The sequence below is a fragment of the Microplitis demolitor genome, chromosome 6 (assembly GCF_026212275.2).
Source record: "Microplitis demolitor isolate Queensland-Clemson2020A chromosome 6, iyMicDemo2.1a, whole genome shotgun sequence".
Lineage (NCBI taxonomy): Eukaryota > Metazoa > Arthropoda > Insecta > Hymenoptera > Braconidae > Microplitis > Microplitis demolitor.
The window spans coordinates 16291976-16299535 of NC_068550.1; positions in this window are offsets into that span (position 1 = coordinate 16291976).

The following is a 7560-nucleotide window of genomic DNA, read 5'->3' on the forward strand; positions in this document are numbered from 1 at the left end:
AATATCCTCAAAAGCCCTTTGCGAATTAACCAACCAGACGAACGGTTTAGTTTTTCTGGTAAGGTCAGTGATCGGTTTGGCTCTTTCAGCGAAGTTTTCAATGAATCGTCGGTAGTAATTTGCTAATCCCATAAATTTTCGCGCTTCTGTATGATTACGGGGATGCGAAGCGTTTTTAAGGGATGAAATTTTCTTTGGGTCGGGTTTCACACCATCTTTAGTGATAATGTGACCCAAATATTCCACCTAGGGGCAGAGAAATTTGCATTTCTCGGGCTATAGAGTTTCCCCAGCCTTTCGAAGGCGGTTGAAGAGTCTTTGGACCCGTATTTCATGTTCTTCAAGCGAAGATGCATAACTTACGAAGTCGTCGAGATAGATGAATAGTTCTGTACGTTTTGAATCACTTAATGTGGAGTCCATCATACGTTGAAAAATTGCTGGAGCACACTCAAGCCCAAAAGGCATACAGCAATATTTCCAATCACCGTCAGTAGTGGAAAACGCGGTTTTTTCAGCGTCTCCAGGGTCCATTGGTATTTGGTGGAACCCACTGGCAAGGTCAAATACACTGAAGTACTTTGCTCCACCGAGTTGGTCTAAAATATCGATTATGAGTGGGAGAGGGTAAGCATCCCCAATGGTTATGATATTCAGACTTCGAAAATCGATAACCATTCTCCACTTTTTGTTTCCTTGAGCGTCAGATTTCTTAGGGACAATCCATAAAAGATAAGAATACGGAGGTTTTGATTTTTGAAAAATTCCTTTTTTAAGTAGGTTATCCACTTGTTTCTTAATTTCATCGCGGTGTTTCTTGAGGAAACCGATATTGCTTGATTCGAACCGGTTTATCTCTCGTGGTTTCGATTTTGTAGGTGAACTTTTTACAACGTCCTAGGCGATCATCAGGGAGGTGAAATATGTCATGATTTTTCTGAATAAGTTGAAAAATTTTAAATTTAAATTCAAATTCTTCAAGCACTTGAGATTCAATTTCGATTTTTGCTGGATCTGATGTAGTGTTGATGACCATACCCATTGCTTGATCGTCATCAACTGAGACAACGGCTTCGCCCATTAAGAGTCCCTCTTTAAGAGGAATCTTACGGAGGTAACCCTGTTTGATCTCAGGATTTTCAACAGGTACCGACACGGACATTCGCATACGGGGTGGAATTACGTATGCGATGGTTTTATTCCGACACTGAAAGGTAAAGGTCGGGAAGGTCGAGATGATAAATTCAGAGATTGATGATGATATGAAATCTCCGCTTGTTCATTTTTCAGGAAGTTGTTGCCCAACATTCCGACACCCTGGAAGGGTAAATTCCCATCACAAACATGGAATCGGATTGTTAAACTAAAAACTTTTAGTTCAACAGTACCAATTGTTTCCATGGACTGTCCATTCAAACCACGGAGTAGCATCGTATTACCACGATCCACTCTAATTTCGGGTTTAAGGGCGGAAGAATTTATCAAACACACCCCCCCTCCCTGTATCTGTGAGAAAGCATTGTAATTCTCCATGAAGTGAATTACATGAGTCGAAAATTTTTGGCCCTGTCCCTAGGGACAGGATATATCTCACATCAAAGTTGTCATTCATTAGAAAAGGAATAGGACGAGTAGGTCGATTTTTGAGGACCAGTGTATTCCAATAAAAGAAAATGCCAGCTCGTTCTTTGATGAAAAATTCATTTCCAAGGATGCCCAGATAACCACCTGGCGGTCTAGTTACAACCTGGAAACAAACATCTACGTCAAAGATCTTGAGGGTCACAGTTCTAATTATTGGCATACTGCTGGTCACTATGCCTCCCACCACACCGCCATTTGCAGGGTAAAAGGTGATATCATCCCCCAGAGCATCGATTCAAAGGAGATTTAGGTCAGAACCTGTATCCAACAAAACTTCGCATCCGTCCTGGAAGAGGTCTGGAGATGTGATCCAGACTCGTGGACATTTACCGATGACTAGTGTGAAGGTTTCGGACGTTGAAGGATTCTGAACTCCTTCACCGTCTGAGTTTTCTGGAAAGGATTCGAAGGTCAGCGAGACTCTCGGGGCATACTCGCAGTCGCCTCGGTTTGTCGAGCGCCCGTTGAATTTAAATGTTCAAAGAACGTTCGTCCTCTCGTTTCTCGACGGTCGTCGTAATCCTCATAATCCTTGCGAGGTCTCTGATAGTCGTCTATTGAGTAACGTCTGTTATAGTCTCGGTCGTAGCATCTGTCTCTCTGAAACTGACGCTGATAGTCGTTAGATTCACGTTTCCGCCTTGGTCGTATGCATTCGCGAGTTCGTTCTTCTTTTACTGCCTTATTAAGATCTTCGAGCGTCTTTGGATCTTTCAGACTTGCAACACATTTTGGACGGTCAGGCAAAGCGGAATAAAGAGTATCGAATGCAACCTTCTCTTGTTGCGACATGATGGCTTCCCGATTCTCCTCTGGTAACGCGGCCTCCATGCCTCTGATTATTTTGAGCAACCTGAAAAAGAAATCTTCGTTAGTTTCGCCCTCTCTCGGGCTAGCTATAGCTAGACGTTTGTGCCAAATAAGAGCTGGATCGCCGTCTCGATACCTTTTTCCCAGTATCTTGAGAAGTTCTACGACACTGTGAATTGGAGTGTATTCAATTTGATCTCTAGCAAGACCGGAAATTCTTTTTAAGATTTTTGCAACGAACATGTCCTGATGTTCCGGGATGATGCAAGGTAACCAACTTTGTACGATTGCGTCAAATTCTTTGAAATTTTGTTCAAATTTGGACCTTCCCCGTTAAATTTAGTGAGCTCTCGATAGAGCTTCTTGGCCATGTCATACTGAGAAGGTGGAGAGTTTGCATCGTGCAAAGTGGCATCTAGCCCGATGACAGGTCTTTCCTCGTTATTGATCATTTCGCCCCTTAGACCACCGACTGGAAGAGGCGTTAAATTTCTTCGCCTCCTGTTTCTGTTGGTACGGGTAATGATGGTGACACACCCTAAGGTAAAGCGTAAGACAAGGATGTCAAACGTCTCTGAACTCTGAGCAAAATTGCTGACTTGGTCAGAAAGAAAGAAAGAATTAATAAAATTTTTTTTTTCAACAGCTCAAAGCTGTACAGTAAGGACGATGTGCGACTTATTGCTGACTTTGCGATATGATCGCGAAGTCGCGGACGGTGAACTCAGGCGTTTCACGACTCGAATTGAGGGGCGAAAAATGCTGAATTTACAATACGTGGAATTGCTACCTGTTGAGGTGTGGCAAGTCCACGATAGCAGGGTGTGGCACTCTCAAGAAAATGCCACGAAACTCGAAATTCTAAGATGTGAAAATTTCGAAAAGAGAAAAAGAACTACAAAAATCTACCTTTTCTCAAAAATGGTAGAAGAATTATAACTGTGGCTCAACAAGAAGGATTTTTACTTTGTAAATCCCACTGCTGCCACAAGTGTTCTTTATGTTATGTCCGCCGCTTAAATTTAAATTGATTATCTGGGATTTCCCCCTTTAGTAGCAATAGAAAAATTTAGACGAGTGATCTGGAGGTTGTGGACAACATTAAAGAATACGAGGAAGAGGTATCTTCCTATCATTTATTATTTATAGTGGATCTTTTAAAAAGTAGACCCAAACGTCTCCAAAAAGACTAGTGATCTTGTGTTGAACCCGTTCTCTTATGAAGGAATAGAATGTAAATCTTTCACCTACCTTTCGATGTTTCTTCCTTTGTAGTCACGGCGGGTTAGATCGCTCCAGAACGTTGCAGCTCACTCAGCTTTCTCCTGTAGGATTTAGTTGGATGGGCGCGGCTGGGGTAGTAGGATGCAAACATATGTGTTAGTCTCGAATGAAACTCGGAAGGCTGAACTTATGATTTTTGACTTTTTATTACTGATTTAGCTACAATTCACTTGTACACTGAATCCTTTACACTTATTTTAAACAATTGAAATTTTTAAAATATTCATTATTCACGGATATTTTTATAAGGTTTTTATTTTATGTTTAATGCGTCCTTTTTACACACCCTAAAAGTGATTTTATGCGCAAATTACTCAGCCTGAGATGGAATCACAAATTCACGTGATTTGCGTCACTGTTTTATTCGGACCAGAAGTTTCTATTAATCTTTAAGGATTTTCAATAGATAAAGAGGTCGATTATTGCTTTTTCAACGCCGAACCGGGTTTCTGCAATAAGGTTTAAACAGAAAATATTAAAGATTATAACGTTCTCCTCTATTTTACACGTCCCACGGCGGAGTGTGGTAGGCGCTTAATGGCCGTTATGGCTCTCCGTTGGTGAAAAATAACTGAAAATAAAATAACAACCAAAAGTCCCACCTGAAGATATCCCGAATCTCCCTGGACACATAGCTCTGCTCAGGCTAGGTTAGATATCCTAGTTGGGCGCCAGTTCGTGTGCTCCACGAACAAAATTAACTCAAAATGAATGCAACGGAGAAAAATGAAAATGACAATAAAATAAATGACAAGGTAAGAGTTTCAAATTTTAGGAAAAGGAAAGCAAGAAAAACATAGCAGTATTGTAAATAAATGAAATTTAAAGTAATACCGGTTGATGACCATTTGTTTCAAATTATATTTTAAATAATCAATCAATTAATCAATGGTATCGCATACCCAAATAATCAATATTAAAATCAGATAATAATGAATCACTTACAACATAATACGGCATGTATATACAAATTATACAGAAAACAATAATGCCGTAATAAAAATCAATATATTAAACGCAAAGATAATTTACTGTATGTATTTCTTGCACGTGGTAAAAAAATATGATTAAGTAATAATAATCGCAAATAATAGGTTAATAATTATAAATTATTGTTTCACTCACATGTGATAATTCAAACACAAATTAAAAATAATTTTGAAATAATTCTCAAGTAATTCCAGTAAATAGTTCTCGGAAAGTTTCCTCTAGTGGAAACTACGCAGACTTCACAACAATCTCAAAATACATTATTAATTATAACAATAATTATTCATAAAATCCATAATAATTATAAAATGATAATCATAAATTTTTGGTATCACTCGCACGTGATAATTCAGAAAAATAATAGTAAACACAGGTAAATAATAATCTTAGCAGTAATAATTCACATTAGTATATATGATAATACGGATCAAAAAAATAATAATTGATAATTATTGTCGCATATAATAATCAGGTTTCAATACTGATATTGCTGATCTATCAATAACTATCGAAACCCAGTTGCATATAATTGGGTATAGGCAGGACACAATATTCACTACGTGAAATATTAATAAATAATATTCAACTATTTCCAAATCACTATTTGGTATTATTAACAATAATAACTAGATTTATTTATTTCATCACTATCCACTGGGTGCAATAATCATTCACTTCATTTATGCTTGAAACCTTTTTTATTACTAGAAAATAGCTATCTCTGTTACGCTCACGTGATTGCAAATGGCCACCAACGCGGGAAAGCAAAATTACACGCCAATGAATTAGTCAGACGTACTTACAGTCGTCGTCGATGTACAAGACGCGTACAGGCTCCATTATTTGACAATTTCTCAAAATTATTTGCAACAGTAATACTGCTGACTTAGGTGGCAATCTCTAATCTCAAAATTTTTGCGCACTAACTAAAATAGCGTTTTTATAATTTTAAATATAGCAGCAACAGGCATACACACTGCTCGTATAGCTGTTTATCTACGTCAGTAGTTATTTTTGGGTAGTTCACCCCCCCCCCCCCCCCCCCCCCGATAGCATCGCATTCTGCTCTACCGACCATCGGTAAGTGACCGTGCGCGCGCTCTTACCGACAACTGTTGTCCTGCATGTGCCGACAGATAGTGGTGACGGGCGGCCGGGTGTCGACGGTGGATGTTGATATGAGATATCAGCAGTGGATATCAGAATGTTATAATAAATGATATCAGCAGATGATATGGGCATTGATAAACAGTTTTAGCGACTGTCGGTAAGTTAGGTGTCAGTGTTATCATCGGTCGGTAAAACTGAATCGAAGATATGCATTTCCGAATACTCTTCCCCTGATCCTAGCTAATTTTACGGAATACTAGCCAGAATCTCAGGAGAGTATTGGGAATCCATATGAAAACTATATATAACGAAAATCTATATATTCAAATCACCAGAAGTTTGAGTACCTGCGAGAAGAAATGTTTCATTTGCTTGTAGAAGCCCCATCTAGTTACACCCAACTTTTTTCAAACTCCAACATCCAGCTTTCCTTCATTACCAACCGATGGTAATAATACAAGCGGATATAACGATTTTCTGTTTTATCAACAGATGGGAAGATAGGATTTATCTTTTACCATCAGTCGGTAAAATAGAAAAAATACATACAGTCAGTTGCCCACTCCCTCTACTCTGCTCAAGATTTCAAAATACGGGCCAGAATAAATAGTGAGCAACCGAAATGCATATGTACACCAAATGAAAATCTATATTTGAAGTTTTATTCGCAGTTTAGTTTTTTCAACGGTTTTTAACGATCTTTAAACAACTTTAGAAAACTCAACGTAGCAACTGTGGAAAAAGATCATTGGTGCCTGCACATTCGATTATTTTTTTTTTTCATCTATAATCAAAGCAACTAATATTTCAAGTAAGGTGTAGAAGCTTATAATTTATTAATTCCTTTTCCATCAGTTATTTTATAAACTCAAAAATATATCTGTTTATTGCCAGAATGGATCTAAAAAAATTGAACGAGATTGGTAGTCTTGAGGGACTGTTACCTGTGAAGAAGATGTCTGAATTAGAGTTAGAGAACAAATATCAAATTATGGAGTTGAAAAATGTCGCAACGGAGTATGGACCAAAGATCGTTGTTAACATCGGTGATGAATTCAACATTTATCTACCGAATCGATCGGTAATCCATCTCAATAAACATAAAGATAAGTTTGATAAGCTAAATGAATTGGCGAAAAATCAGAAGCTCCAGCTTCAATATTATGGAACTCGATACAATAAGTTTGAGTTTATCATTCAATCATAAATATTATATATATGCATATATATATATATGTATATATATATATATATATATATATATATATATATATATATATATATATAATACATTTTTATGAATCTATGAAGAAACATAAATAAAAAGATTATAAGATTCATAGGTTCAATAACAAGAAAATTTTCTAAATTAATTTTAACTTAAAATAATATTTTTCCCGCAAAACATTGATTTTTCGTAGATAATAAACGGATCTGTAGGTAAGTATGAATTTTCAACTCTTAAGGATTAATATATACTTATTTTAGTAATTAATAATGGTAAATATAAATATTTAGTAATTACAAAATATAATTTTCAACAAAAATTCAACAAAAAGGTAAGCAGTGAAAAATTAATTACATAAGAACAAAAAAAAAAAATGTAATTTTTTTCTAACACTTTAACATCTTAATTTTAAGTGGTAAAGAAAACTCATGAAAAAAAAATATTAAAAGTGAAATGTTTTTAAAAAATTTAAATATATACATATATATATATAT